Source organism: Pipistrellus kuhlii, unplaced genomic scaffold (genome assembly GCF_014108245.1).
Source record: "Pipistrellus kuhlii isolate mPipKuh1 unplaced genomic scaffold, mPipKuh1.p scaffold_m20_p_1, whole genome shotgun sequence".
NCBI lineage: Eukaryota > Metazoa > Chordata > Mammalia > Chiroptera > Vespertilionidae > Pipistrellus > Pipistrellus kuhlii.
In genome coordinates this window covers 79,773,872-79,789,410 of record NW_023425404.1, presented here as the reverse complement: position 1 = coordinate 79,789,410, position 15,539 = coordinate 79,773,872, and the positions used below count along the sequence as shown (strand labels likewise).

The window sequence follows — 15,539 nt, the reverse complement described above, 5'->3', positions numbered from 1 at the left end:
TAGTGATTCCTAAGCAACAAAATGTCACTAAGAAGGTGCTTCAATACTGAAAACTCCAATTGGATTCTACTTATACTCAAAATATATACTATTTACTTCCAGAAAAAATAAAGGATACTCCAGCAAATTTAAAAGATCCAGGTTAACTTAGCATCAAAGTTTTATAGTCTTTTTTTTTTAATATTGATTTTAGAGAGAGAAGGGGGGAGAGGAGAAACACTGACGTGTGAAAGAAACATCAGTCATTTTTCTTCTGTATACACCCCAACCAGGGATTGAACCCCAAAACCTGTGTGCCTTGACCGGAAATTGAACCCACCACCTTTTGGTTTATAGGACAATATTCCTACCAACTGAGCCATACTGGCCAGGGCAAATTATAGTCTTTTTAAAGTTTTAAATATATTTAAATTAAAAGAAATTTTTGCCGCAATCAGTTTGGATAGAGTGTCAGTCTGCGGACGGAAAGGTCCCAGGTTCGATTCCTGTCAAGGGCATGTACACTGGTTGCGGGCACATCCCCAGTAGGAGGTGTGCAGGAGGCAGCTGTTCGATGTTTCTTTCTCATTGATGTTTCTAACTCTCTATCCCTCTCCCTTCCTCTCTGTAAAAAATCAATAAAATGTATTTTAAAAAAAGAAGAAATTTTTAAAAACTGAAATTAAAATTTATCTCAGATTTTCTGCCACTAATCATTCCAGAGAATTCTTAGTTCCTCCACTTCATTATAATTTTACCATTCATATAGCACAAAGCAGTGTTTGTCAAAATTTTATACACATTAATACAAGTTGGATCACATTAAATGTGAGGTTCAGATCAATCGATCTTAATTGGGACTGAGTGGTATTTTTAAATATCCCAATGATTCTGGGACAAGTGGTTCATGAAAAATAGTTTGAGAAACAATGGTATATGTTTCCAACCTTGGGGAAAAAAAAAAAAGTCAGAATGTTTCTCTAAAATACAACAAAAAAAGATTTCACTGAAATATACCGAAACATGTTTTAAAGAACTCTGAAAAGTTTATAAATTAAGATTAGTGGCAGTACAAGACATTAAAGCAACCCAAGTTCCCCTCAATAGAGGAGTGGATAAAAATTTGTGGTACATATACACAATTACCATTCAGCTGTAAAAAAGAATGAAATCATTATGCTAAGTGAAATGAGAAAGATAGCAAAAGATAAATACCATATGGATTTCACTTATATGTGGAATCCAATGAACAAAATACAAACAGACTCACAGATACAGAGAACAGACTGACAGTTGTCAGAGGGATTTGGGGGCTAGGTGAAAAAGGTGAAGGGATTAAGCAGTACAAATTGGTACTTGTAGAATAGAGACACAGATGTAGACTATTGACAGCATAGGGAATATAATGAATAATCTATATATATAAAGCTCAGCTACCAAACAGCAAAACGACCTGTTGCTATGACGGACACTGACCACCAGGGGAAAGACGCTCAATGCAGGAGCTGCGCCCTGGTAGTCAGTGTACTCCCACTGTAGGAGCACCGCTCAGCTGACCAGAATGAGTGGCGCTCTCACAGCGGGCCGATCCCCACAGGCCATGCCCCCTACCAGTGCACGAATTCCTGCATGGGGCCTCTAGTATCTTTATAAACATCTATGGGGCCAGGTCAGTATTTGAAGCAATGGGGAACCACTCTGTAAAGTACATAATTTTCTAACCACTTCGCTGTACATTTACAATTATATAGAATAATACTAAATGTAATTTTAAAAACAAGTATATTATAATAAAAAAAAATCGCTGGCAGTACAGTTCATAGTATATTTTAATTTTTTGTTAATTAAAACAGTTCAAAACAAACAGCCCTCTATCACCCTAAATAACTGCACTAGATTTAGTCTTTAAGTATTTTAAGTCTCTGGCAAGAGAAAAGATTTATGAGAAACCAAGAATCTGAATAATCTGTTGCTACCCTAGATAAGAACCATAGTCACAGAAATCCTTTATGCTGATACTATTTCAATTTACTCAATGTTGTTACTTTCTGGTAATTAGCCTTAATCATCCATTTTATGTATAATTTTCAAACTACCTAAATGATAGAAAATATCTAAGACATCCAGTGAGAAGGAAGAGCAAAGACTGAGACTGTTAAGCAAGAATGTGCCTGTAATGCTTGAGGAACTACAAAGAGGTCAGTGTGTCTGAAGTGCCAAAAGTAGAATCAAGAGGCTTAAGGTCACAGAGATAACAACAGAGGGAGTAACAAACCACATAGGGTCTTTGGGTCTTTGTATAGACTTTTGAGCAAAGGAGTGATACAATTGCTGCATTGAGACTAAAGAGTTTGAAAACAGGAAAGCAGAAAGACCAGTTAGGAGACTTGAGATTATTAATGTGAGCAACTGAGAGGCTATAGTTCAGGGGTCCTCAAACTTTTTAAAGTGGGGGCCAGATCACGGTCCCTCAGAGAGCTGGAGGGCCGGACTATATGAACTACTAATTCCTACTGTAACACCTCGGCTGCGCTCACTGCCCAAAAAACCTGGCGGGCCGGATCAGAGTCCTCTGCGGGCCGCATGTGGCCCGCGGGCCATAGTTTGAAGACCCCTGCTAGTTTCTATTTACACAAAATGCAAGACTATAGGAAGAGCAGGTTTGATAGAGAAAAACAAAAAGGTCAGTTTTGGACACTACAAGATAGTTACCATAAAGAATTATATGCAATATAGATGTGCTAACCTAAACTGAAGGTTGGGAGGCTAAAGGAGGTAATTTACTTCTAAATTTTAAATTGAAGCCTGAGGCCGGGCCCGGAGCAATTGGGCCCAGAGTCGGGTGTGGCCAGGCCTGTAGCAGCAACAGCCAAGTCCAGAGCAACTGGGTCAGGAGCGGCAGTGACCAGACACAGAGCAGCTGGTTGTGGAACGAACCAGAGCAACAGAGGCCAGGCCCGGAGCAGCCTGGCCCGAAACAGCTTGCTCCTCACCTGCCCCTGCCCCACGGCTGCCTCTCAGACATGGCTGGGAACTTGAGGGTCTGCTGAATCAAGTGATGAAGGCTTATATCTGGATGTGTTGAGTTAGTATAGTGCTGGGGTGTTGATCTGTGAGTGCCTTGGGTGGGGCCTGGATGAGGCTGGTTGTCCGATTTGGAAATGTCTTTTGTGTGAAGTGTATCATTGGGCATGTGGAGGTATTATTGATATGAGAAAATGCTAAGTAACAGATTTGCTATCTGAAAAGGGATTTACTATTGGGGAAAGGGAGGGAGGAAGAGACTGAACATAAACTGTGCACCAATGGATGAGGATGAGGGGGCAGAGGGTGGGGTGGGAACCTGGTGGAGGGGGGAAGAAACGAGGAACCTTTGTAATAATATGAACAATAAAGATTGATTTAAAAAATAAATAAATAAATAAATAAAAATAAAATAAAATAAAATAAGAAAAATAAAAAATAAAAATAAAAATTGAAGCCTGAAAAATAGGAATTAACTAAGCAAAAGGGGCTGGAGGACAGATGTGCGGAAGTCACTATGTGTGACAGAACTTTTATCTTCAAAGAACTGAAGCATATAGGAGGGCTAGAAAAATACAAAGAGCTGTTTATTGAGACATTTGTACTTTATCTTACGGGTAATTGGAAGACATTTTTATACAAAGAATGAGCAAATATGCTTTTCTTAAAAGATGATTCTGGCCCTAGCCGGTTTAGGTCAGTGGATAGAGGGCTGGCCTGCAGACTGAAAGGTCCCAGGTTCAATTCCAGTCAAGGGCATGGACCTTGGTTGCCGGCTCCTTCCCAGACCAGGTCCTGGTTCTTTCCCTCTCTAACAGAAAAAATTTAATCGGGTGAGGATTAAAAAAAAAAAAAAAAAAAAAAGTTAATTCTGGCACAGGGAATAAACTTGAATGAAGGAATAAACAGTATGCTAGTGCTTTAATTTAGCCAAAAGTGGACAATGGACTGAGACAAAAAATGAAAAGATTCAAGGACTATTTCAGAGGCAAGATAAGTGGATACTGAATATAAGGGAGGATAATGATATTAAGAAAGTTAAAAACTGTTCTAACTTGTTTGGCTCAGTTGATAGTGTTGGTCTATGGACTGAAGGGTCCCAGGTTCGATTCCGGTCAAGGGCATGTACCTTGGTTGCGGGCACATCCCCAATAGTGTGCAAGAGGCAGCTGAATTGATGTTTCTCTCTCATCTGTGTTTCTGACTAGCTCTCTCCTTCCCTCTCCATTAAAAAAACAATAAAAATAAAAAATCAATAAAATATATACATTTAAGAAAGTTAAAAACTAAGCAAAGTGAAGAAAACCAAGATGCAAGGAGAATCTATGCTCATTCAACAAGTAGAAAACAGCATGTTTCATAAAAACCTCAGTGCTCGTTCCACAGCTCTCAAAACCTCCACATTACAAATATTTATTGCTTGATATCTGCATTTTAAAAATTCCATAAATCACCAATTTAGATATTAACATTTACACTATTTCTTCCCAGGCCAGGGCTCACCAAGGAGAGGCCATGTTCAGTTTCAGCAACAAGATCGTGAAAGCCAATGGCAAGAAGCTGGAGGAATTTGAGTCCCAACATCTCCCAGGCTCTGCTGGAGCTAAATATCACATTAGCCAAGAAAATTGAAGTTGGTGACTGTTGGAGAACTATTACCATCTTTGTTCCTGTTCTTTAACTGAAATATTTCCAGAAAATCCAAGTCCAGCTGGTATAAGAGTTGGAGAAAAAGCTGAGTGGGAAGCATACTGTCTTTATTACTCAGAGAATTCTATCCAAGCTAACTCTAAAAAGCCATACAAAAAATAAGCAAGCGTCCCAGAAGCTGTACTCAGACTGCTGTGCACGACATGATCCAGGAGTTCTTGATTGTGGGCAAAAGAATCCACATGGAACAGCATGGCAGTGGGCTCATGAAGGTTCATTTGGATAAAGCCCAGAACAAGGTAAAACACAAGGTTGAAACTTTTCCTGGTGTCTAAGAGAAGCTCATGGGCAAGGATGTTAATACTGAATTCCCAGAATTTCAGTTGTAAACAAAAATGATTAAATAAAGTATCAGTCCCAATAAAAACTTATGGTATGCTTAGGTACTTTCATCCTCACCCAAGGATATTTCTTCCACTTATCCTTAAAAAGAGTAGGAGGAGGAGAGTTGGGGGGGAGGGAGGAGGGGGAGAGAAACATCTATATGAGACACACATCAATTGGTTGCCTCCTGCATATGCTGACCAGTCAGGGATCAAACCTGCAACCTAGGCACTAGCCCTTGACTGGAAATCATCAAATCTGGTGTGTCATGAGCCAGCATTCTAACCATACTGGCCAGAATACTTTCATATTTTTAAAGTAAACCCATCAGAAACTGGTATTTCAGCAATAGATTAAGTTTAAAAATTTTAATACTCAGTATTTTAAAAGTCAAAGTTATTATTTCCCAACTTGAAACAAGATATGAATATTCTATTTGGTGGGCTTGTTTTATATAAACAAGCAATTTTTACAGCATAGTAGTATATAGTACATACAGTAAAGACTTTAGAACTTCTGCTTAGAATAGTCTTGAAAATTTTCAACTTTATTTCTCAATTTAAATTAATAAATGTGAAGAAAACTATCATGCTGTTCTACTCTTCTCTATACACACATTTTAAAAAATGCAAAATGAACACTGGTGGGAAATATTCCAAAGATTCCCACACAAACATAAGCAGCCACATATACTATATTATACTTTGGAAGGGAGAGTTTTAGTTACCAGATCTCAAGACTGGTGCTCTTTCCACTTTACATTTTTTCACCTTAATTCTTGTTATCAAGTTAACAATATATCTCTAGCAGAAACTTGCTTATAATCAGAGTAAGGCTGATGCAAAGAGTTCTGGCTCTATAATTTGACTTTTTTTAGGTTTTAAATTTTATTTGGTAGTAGTTTCTTAACATGATGCTTTGACCATATACTAGGTACCCAGAGGTCAATCAATACTGTTCTTTTAAGTAACACTACACTAAACAAATCACCTCTATTTGATTCTCTGCTTTTCTCCAATGGTAACAATCTACTAGTAAATGATAATGAAAAGATTACAGAGAAATACTGCAGTGCTTCAAAGAGTTGCACAAAGTTAGATTATATAAACCTTTGAGTGGATCATAAAAAATTATGAGTTGCTCTGAAAGAAATGCAGGTGCCTCAGCACTTGACTGTCCTGATGTGTAACCTCTACTGTGGACAGGAAGTCACTGGCACAAAATATTGAGACACAGAATGGTTTCCTAAAGACAAAGGTGTCAGATAAGGGTACATTTTACCTCCCTTTCTGTTTAATCTGTACCTAGAACATATAAGAAAAACTAAGCTAGAGGCTCAGAGGAAGAAGTAAAAATTGGGTGAATAGCAATCACTTAAGATATGTGATAACACCATCTTACTGGTGGAACGTAGCAATGATTTGAAACGACTTCCAATGAAACTGAAACAAGAAAGTGCTAAAGCAACCAGGCCAGCATGGCTCAGTGGCTGAGCGGTGACCTATGGACCAGGAGGTCCCAGTCAGGGCACATGCCTGGGCTGCAGGCTCCACCCCCAGTAGGGGGCATTAAGGAGGTAGCTGATTAATGATTCTCTTTCATCATTAATGTTTCTCTATCTCATTCTCCCTCTTTCTTCCTCTCTGAAATCAACAAAAATATATTTAAAAAAAAAAAAAAGGAAGTGCCAAAGCAGGACTGTATTTGAACATTAACGAAGAGAAGAAATGAAGAGAAGGCTAAGACTCAGAAGGGCGCAATCTAAGTATTAGAAAAGATCGCCAAGAGCAAAGTTGTGTTATTAGAGACCAAGGCTAATCATCTACACCCCTGTATTTCCTATTACAAAAGTTGGACAATGAAGGCAGCTGCTGGAGAAGGGCTCTATGGATACACTGTACCACTAGAAAGACGGCCAAGTGGGTCCTAGACCAAATTAACCCTGAAATATCACTGGAAGCAAATAAGACAAAATTGAAGTTGTCTAAGGCACATAAGAAAGGATTCTTTGGAGAAGACAATAATGCTGGGGAAAACAAGGCAGTAGGAAAAGAGGAAGACCAAATATGGGATGGAATGACTCCATAGAAGTTATCTGCATAAGTCCACAGGGGCCAAATAGGGCTGGTGAGGACAAGACATTGTGAATATCACTCAGAGTCATCAAAAGTCAGAGGTGACTGAAGGCACATAACACACACGTCAAGAATGATTTCCCAAGCACTAACAAGGACAGAGAACACTCAAGCTAGGAAGATTTTAGGCAGTTATCTTTAGGCAGTTCTTCATTATAATGAAGCTTGTCTAATGACCAAAAAGATAGATAGGACTGAAAATCAAAGGATAGGGTCTGAAGAATGAAAAGCAACAAGGACAGAACATAATTACACAAAAATATGAAATGAAGATTAGTCTAGTTTTGGAAAGTACAGCCTTGACTTAACCCTTAATATTCTTTGTAATTTAAAGGTCTCATGATGAGACTCATTAGCTATACATAAAAAATTAAACATGAATGCTTTAAAACCCTAATGAAGAGCCAATAGGATAGCAGGAACAGAAACCTGACCAAATCATCATAGCAAAACCTACTGGCAATCTTTAAGAAAACTACTTCTAAAAGCCCATCATACCGTGTTCCAACTTCCCTAGCTTTTCCCTATTACAATGAATGTTTTCATATCAACCAACACATTTTTATGAAGTTGAGTCTGAAAATTTTTCTTCACAATCAAGTGTTAAATGCCGAACACTTTATTGCAATCCAAGCCAAAATATTCCAAAATCACATTTGACTAGTATTGCTTTTTGGCTACCGGAAAGACTACTCCTGTGAGAATAGTACAGGTCAGAACTTTTCAGAAAATGCCAACATTATGTCATGCTTTTCTAACATACTGTCACACAATTCAGAAGTTATCGAAGATTAAACCAAAAGGCTAGCACTACCTAAATATATAAACAAAAACATAAATTTCTTTTAAAATGCAATTGTTCCTAAAGGTCATTTCAAGAAAACTATTTGCTAACACCCAAGAATAACAACTCAGGTGAAGACTATTACTCAAAAAGATAGAAAGCTAAATGAAGTTGACCACTTAACTATCTCAGGATAGTTTGATGATTCAGGGTCTGGGGCAGAGGTCTTCAAACTACGGCCCACGGGCCACATGCGGCCCGCAGAGGACTCTGATCCGGCCCGCCAGGTTTTTTGGGCAGTGAGCGCAGCCGAGGTGTTACAGTAGGAATTAGTAGTTCATATAGTCCAGCCCTCCAGCTCTCTGAGGGACCGTGATCTGGCCCCCACTTTAAAAAGTTTGAGGACCCCTGGTGGGGGATGGTGGTGGGATGGGAGAATCTGAGTGCCAAAGACTTTTATCTAAATCAATAGTGGTGGCTCCAGCTACTACCCATATATATCTTACCTGTCCAATTGCAATATGCTTAGAAACTTCTCCACTATCTGGCATTAGGCCTGATCTGGGTTATTAGATGTCTGTACCACAGAATACTAAATCTGCACTTTTTTTGAACTCCAGCATCTATCCAAAAGTCCCTGAACTGAAAGGTCCTAGGTCAGAGCAGTTACCAAGTTAGAATTGCTTTTGCCAGACTAGCAGTATTTTCCTTCCTAACTCTAAAGGAAGAAGGAAGCAGGGACTTGAGACCTAAAACTAATCTGACACTAATTTTTCATTAGTCAAATAAGAGTAAACCTAATAATACACGGGGTCACAGTCCAGGCACTTAGCTAAATGCTTTATTAGTGTTTTATGTACATAATTTCATTTAACCTCACAACAATCTTCAGGAGTGGATAAAGTACTGTGTCTGAGGTTACTTAGTTACAAATATCAGAGTCTGGATTTAAAACTAACCGAAAGAAGATTTTAGTCATTAGTTAAGCATAAGAGGTAAGGCTAGTATTAATATTCTCTAAGCACTAACTAAAAAGTATTCCTAGTTGATCCTCTTAGATTGTTATTGCTAATACCAAGTATATGTTAAGTCCACTATGCAGATATTAAATGACAGATTAAAAAAAGCCATTAACACAATATGAAAACATTTTAATAAAAATCCTGGAAAGACAATTTATTAAATCCTTCGGACATTTTATGGCTTAAAAACGAGTCCAATGAAAACTAATGATTTAACTTCAAAATGATAGGATTTGAGCCAATTTTATTTTTCCCATTTCTGCCATTTTCTAATTTTTTTGTAATAGATGTGTATTAACAAAGAAAAATTTTACTACAAGCACTATGTATAGTCACACCTCATTTTACTGTACTTTCCAGATGTTGCTTTTTTAAAACACAAATCAAAGACAAGGCCCTCTACCAGCAAAATGTCCAAAGTATGCCTGTAGATCAAGAATCTATTAATTCCAACCTTGCTTTGAATAAATGTTTCAAAAATAAGGCACATAAAAGTTTTCTTTAGAGAAATAGCAATATGTGTAAAGCTAGACAGAACAGGGTGATTATATTCTCCAGAACTGTGCTGTCCAATTCAGAAGCCACTGGTCACACATGTAGCAAGTAGGCACATGGGATGTGGCTAGTAACAAATTACAATACTGGATTTCAAAGACCTTTCAGACCTTGCACAAGATTATAGAGAATCATTTTTTAAATATCAAGCACATGTTGAAATATTTTCGATATATTGGGTCATATAAAATATACTCAATTTAATTTCACTTTTACTTCAATATGGCTACTAAAAATCATGTGTGACTTGCATTTGTGGCCTACATTATACTTCCATTGGAGTGCTGACTCTAGGACCTTGTTATTCACAAGCAGCCAGTGAAGTGGGAACCATCTGGGATCTTGTTAAAAAGAGGCAAACCCACCCTGGCCAGTGTTCTCAGCGGCTAGACTTGAGCAGCGTTTTTCAACCGCTGTTCCGCGGCACACTATGTTGCCTGGTGTGCCGTAGGTGCAGACAAGACAAGAATTTTATAATTTTTCACTATTTTGTTTACTTAATATTTCATAATAAAGTAATTATAAAATACTTTGTGTTTATTTGATTCCTATTCAAGAGAATTACTTTATATATAGTCAATATAGGCACAGAGTTAAATTTTTTAACATTTTCTAATGGTGGTGTGCCTCGTGATTTTTTTCATGAAACAAGTGTGCCTTTGCCCAAAAAAGGTTGAAAAACACTGGACTAGAGCATTGGCCTGAGCACCAAAGGGTAGGGAGTTCAATTTCTGGCCCCAGTAGAGGTGTGTGCAGGAGGCAACCAATTGGTGTGTCTCTTTCACATCAATGTTTCTCTCCCACCCCTCCCCCCACCAATCCTTCCCACTCTCTCTTAAAAAAATAAAGAGGCAGATCCTGGGGCCCCACCCCAGAACTGCTGAACTAGAATATGCACTTTAGCAAGATCCCAGGGGATAGTATACGCATTCAAATTTGAGAATCACCATTCAAGAAAAGTGCAATAATTGAAATCATGATAATCCCAATATTATTTTGTCCACCCATAAAACAAATGCACTCCGTTCTTGTGGTTTATATTCCACAAAAGACAAGCAAACATTAACTATTACAGCAGTTCTGTTATAATACTTGTTATGAAAACACAAATTTGCTTGAGTGCTACTGATGTACCAGGAAATTTGAGCACAACACATTATTTCCCACTTACTTATGAGCGATTTTACTTTGAGAAACAATAGTTGCACTCAGATGAACCAAGCTTCACAGGAATTTACAAAGCAACACTCACACACACACCTCTAAAACATCTGCCAACCACTTCAATTCACTTGTATGAGTTGTCATATCCATCCACAATTGGTGTTACAACTTTCAGAGATTTATTTCAGATAACCCTCCTTCCATCACATCACAATAACTTACAAGCTGCAACCCTTTCAAGATGTCCACTTCCACAAACCTATTTCAGATCGTGGTCAAGGTAAATGTCATATGTATTATATTGTTCATGTACTCTTTAAACATTTAATATGGTATGATTTTTGTTAGATTAGTATGCTTTTTAAATGCATCACATTTTTTAATATTTTGCCCATAAACCCCTTGCTATAATTCTGCCTAGTATGGTTACTTTCAGGAACACATTATGCCATGTTATTACAGAATGACTATGAATAAATAACATCAGGTTATGTTAAGCACAAGGAAAGAACAAAGCAGTGAAAAGGACAGACAATGATGGGGATGCCTGTTTCAGAGAAGACCAGGAAGGGTAGAGAAGGCCTCTGTGAGAGGGTGACATTTAAGCAGACACATTACATTACTGAATACCAGGAGGACATACAGAAACAACAACATAATGTACAGAACCTCTAAACAAGAATAGATTTCTTCCTGTGGGGCGAGTATGGACAGAGGAGCACAAACAAGGGGAAAAGTGGTTGAAAAGGCTGAAAAACACCCAGATACCAAGTTACACAGGGTATTTTATAGGCCTTGGTAAGCAACAGTCACTGGAGTGTTCCAAGTATGAGGGTGATGTGAGCTGAGGAGCATTTTAACTGGACCATTCTGCACGAGAAAATAATTGTGTGAAACAAAAAGGATACAGGGACATCATTCAGAAGGCTCTTGCAGAGTCCTGGTAAGAGAAAAGTGGTAGCCAATACTACAATGGTTGTATTTTAAGTACAAGCAAGTACTTGGAATATAATTTGAAGGTGGAGATAAGGTTTTAAGTATAGCAAAGAAACTTGCTTTCCAGTTTCAACAATAGGCTGAACACTTTAATTGGATTATATTATACTTTCACCATTGAAATGGGAATAATCTAACCTATTTCAAACGAATCAGATGACAATGTAAAAAGGGCTCTGAAAATTAAAAAATATCGTATAAATCATAAAAGTAGGCTCTTCATAGAATGTATTTTCAAGCCCCCAATAACTGCTTTTGAAGTAAGTGACATAATTCCAGTTCTTAGTACAAAGTCCAAAGAGCAGAATCCAGTTACAGATGTGGTCCCAGTTACAGAAAAGTTACAGAAATCCTGTAAAGCCCTGGCTGGGTGACTAAGTTGGTTGGAGCATTGTCCCATACACCAAAAAGGTTGCAGTCAGGGCAAGTACAGGAGGCAACCGATCAATGTTTCTCTCTTACATCGCTGCCTGTGTCTGTCTCTCTCTCCCGCTTCTTCTATCTAAACTCAATAAAAACATATCCTCAGGTAGAAATTTAAAAGAAGAATCCCTGTAAAAGATCCCATAGCTCATTGCTATCTTCACTCTTTCCAGCATCCTAACAAAATGATACACTGCATACAACCAAACCACTCTGTACAACAGAATAAGACAATGAACATGTTTAACAGAGGGATAATCCAGAATACATAAATTTTGTGACTTATGCACCAAAATTTTAAGTACATTACACCAAGAACTTTAAATACATATTACACAACTCAAAAATAGTTCAATTAAGACTGCCTTAAAAAATCAAAGTAAAGCCGAGACCGGTTTGGCTCAATGGATAGAGTGTCGGCTTGGGGACTAAAGGGTCCCGGGTTCGATTCCGGTCAAGGGCATGTACCTTGGTTGCGGGCATATCCCCAGTAGGGGGCGTTTCTAACTCCCTATCTTTCTCCCTTCCTCTCTGTACAAAATCAATAAAATATATTTTTAAAAAAATCAAAGTAAACTATTCTAAAATATTTTATTGTGAAATAGAAATATATCATAAATATATAACTATATTTTTAAAAATAGCAAACAATATTTAAAATGTGATGACTAAGACAAATGATGAATGTGTTCAAATATATGCACAATTAGAGCATTTTTTAAATTAAGAAAAAAATGATAAAAACAAAAATATTACTACTGCTAATGTAGCAATCTTTTTATATTTCTTTTAATGGGATAATTGTTTCCTGTGATCTTTTTAAACTAATTTCTGGAAAATCCAAATTATCTGCCTAGTTTACTATCTTTCTATAAAGCACCAATCAATAAAAATAGAAAATATCTATTTCTGATCTTCACTATATAGAAAAATACTTAACACAGTTAATGGTATTAAAATCCAAATTTTAGATTCTGTATAACATTTCTGAGTTGCTTTGAAAACTAGTTTCAGAATGTGAGACCTTAACTTGGGAAAAATGGCTTCTTCCTAGTAAAAATTTGGCAAGCTGTCACATTAAAATTTATTTTTAAAAGTGAAACTCTTAACATGTGATAATTTAGTTTATACACATAAAATGTATCAATGTCAGTGCCCTGGCTTTGAAACTGTACTATAATTAGGCAAAAATGTAGCCACTGGAGAAAGTTAGGTAAAAACATTAAGCAAACTCACCCATTAAACTTGTGCTGTCGTAAATACCAACAAATAAGCTTTCAATACGCTTAATGTTTCATCTGTAACAGCATATTCAATTATTAGAAGGGACTAATGTCTAGACTCAGCTGTCACTATTTGTTTAATTTAAATAGTAAGTAAATTAACCCTCATTTGTAAAACTATAAAAGAGATATTATCTGTTCTATCTGCCAAGATCAAAATGAGGATCAAAAGAGACTTTCTTCATAGTACTGTCTAACATTACAAATGCAACAATCTTTCATTTTATTCAAAACCTAGTTATTAGAATAATCAAAAGTCCATGTCAGACAAATACCACAGTCTATTATCCAATATGAAAAGATTCAAACATTACTACATTATATATAAAAACACCAATTATCTCCAAATGGTCCCACTACACAATTCCTTCAAATACTAATTATAGTAATCTTTGTTTGAAATTAGATGAAAATACATTTCCAAATTTTACCAGATATGGCTAATGACAAAACAAGATAAAAACTTGCACTATGCAGGTAAAAATTTTTAAATCTTTAGAAACAATGGTTACCAAACCAACAAGGATAATTTCCCTTTTTATTAAAAAGATACTTGAATGTTAACTCCAGAGCTATGCAAATGCACTGATTCCCACAAACCAGAGTACCAAAATAAAGAATATTTTTCAATTAACCAACTGAGCTAAGCTATCTGTCCTAAAAAGATGTTTCTAACAAGTAGTCCAAATATGTCTTCTTATATATCTCTTACGTTAATTCCAAGAGGAAAGATGAGAAAAACAGAACAAGCCTCAAGAGGCTGAAGTTTTATGGAATAACTTCCAAGAATCTCTGTAAACATACCCTTCATTCCTAAATCCATTTGTGCTATTATTCTTAAATTTAAATTTACTTGTTAAAATAGAGCTAGTTCTATTAAAAAAAAAAAACAAAGCTCGCGCGCACACACACACACCTACCACTATACACATACTTAAAGCAATTGAAAGGGGTTTAAAACTCAATAAAATATAAATTCAACCTGTACTGTATATTCCCTCTTCTGAGGTTTGACTGTTAGCTGCATCTTTAAAAACAGCTCAGCTGCAAAAAACAAATCTAATAACTGTACCATAAGATTCTTGCTTTTGATCATTTTAAAACAGAAGATTGTATGATTGACAGATCAGAGAATAAAAACTTATTTCCCCTTAATTTACAACAGATAGACTACATCCCCTTAATAATCCTAAGGGACTCAAATATCTAAATCTTTTATATATGCATTCTATGTTGCAATATGTCTTTAAAGATTCCTAGGAGTGACAATTCTCAATCCCTGCTTCCAAACTTTTTATTGTATACCTTAAAAGTCCTTTCTGTGCATTACTTCTAAAGTGTCGCTATTCAAAGAAATCCAAGGTGCCATGAAAAACAGCAGATATAGCCCCAGCTGGTGTGGCTAAAAGTTAGAGACTCAGCTGGCTCATGCACTGAAGGATTGCAGGATCAATTTCCAGTCAAGGGCAGGTTCCACACAGTTGAGGTCTGGGTGGGTGTGAAGGTAACCAATCGATGTGTCTCTTTCACATCAGACATGTTGGTGTTTTTCTTAAAAAAAAAAAAAAAGCAATGGAGCCCTAGAAGGTTTGGCTCAGTGGATAAAGAGTTGGCCTACAGACTAAAGGGTCCCAGGTTCAATTCAGTTCAAGGGCACATGCCAGGGGTTGCTGGCTCAATCCACAGTAAGGGGCGTGCAGGAGGCAACCAATCAATGATTCTATTTCATCATTGACATTTCCATCTCTCTTCCCCTTCCTCTCCGAAATCAATAAAACTATATTACAAAATAAAGAAAATAAAGGGGGAAAAAGCAATGGAAAAAATATGAATGAGGATTAACAAAACGCAACAAAAAAAGATACATTTGTTTAACTCCCTTTGTAAAATGCAAATTACAAATCATAGTACATAGGCTCTTAAATTATTGCATTTACTAAAGTCATTAGATTGTTTAATTCCTAAAATTAAAAAAGTAACAAATCTGAAATCACGTCAATAAACAAAATAGTAACCTATTCTTACATTGTTACTTATACAGGCTGAGAGCATAGATAATCCAACATACTTGCATTTGCCTTAGGATAATGACTTTGACTTTATATAGATGAGTAGATATACAATAGATAATAGATAGGTA

At 36.7% G+C, this 15,539-nt stretch overlaps 1 protein-coding gene, 1 long non-coding RNA gene and 1 pseudogene across 10 annotated transcripts in view; 1 reads left to right on the top strand and 2 right to left on the bottom strand.

Moving 5' to 3' along the window:
* Positions 1-15,539, bottom strand: part of WAC (WW domain containing adaptor with coiled-coil) — an 83,415-nt gene that overhangs the window by 62,537 nt on the left and 5,339 nt on the right. The gene's annotated exons all lie outside the window — the stretch shown is intronic.
* On the top strand, positions 4,510-5,042 carry LOC118727546 (annotated as a pseudogene).
* On the bottom strand, positions 9,353-12,131 carry LOC123652892. Its single transcript, XR_006742444.1, has 2 exons — positions 10,218-12,131; positions 9,353-9,919 (listed from the first exon to the last, which is right to left on the bottom strand). It is a non-coding gene; the product is annotated as an uncharacterized LOC123652892 (long non-coding RNA).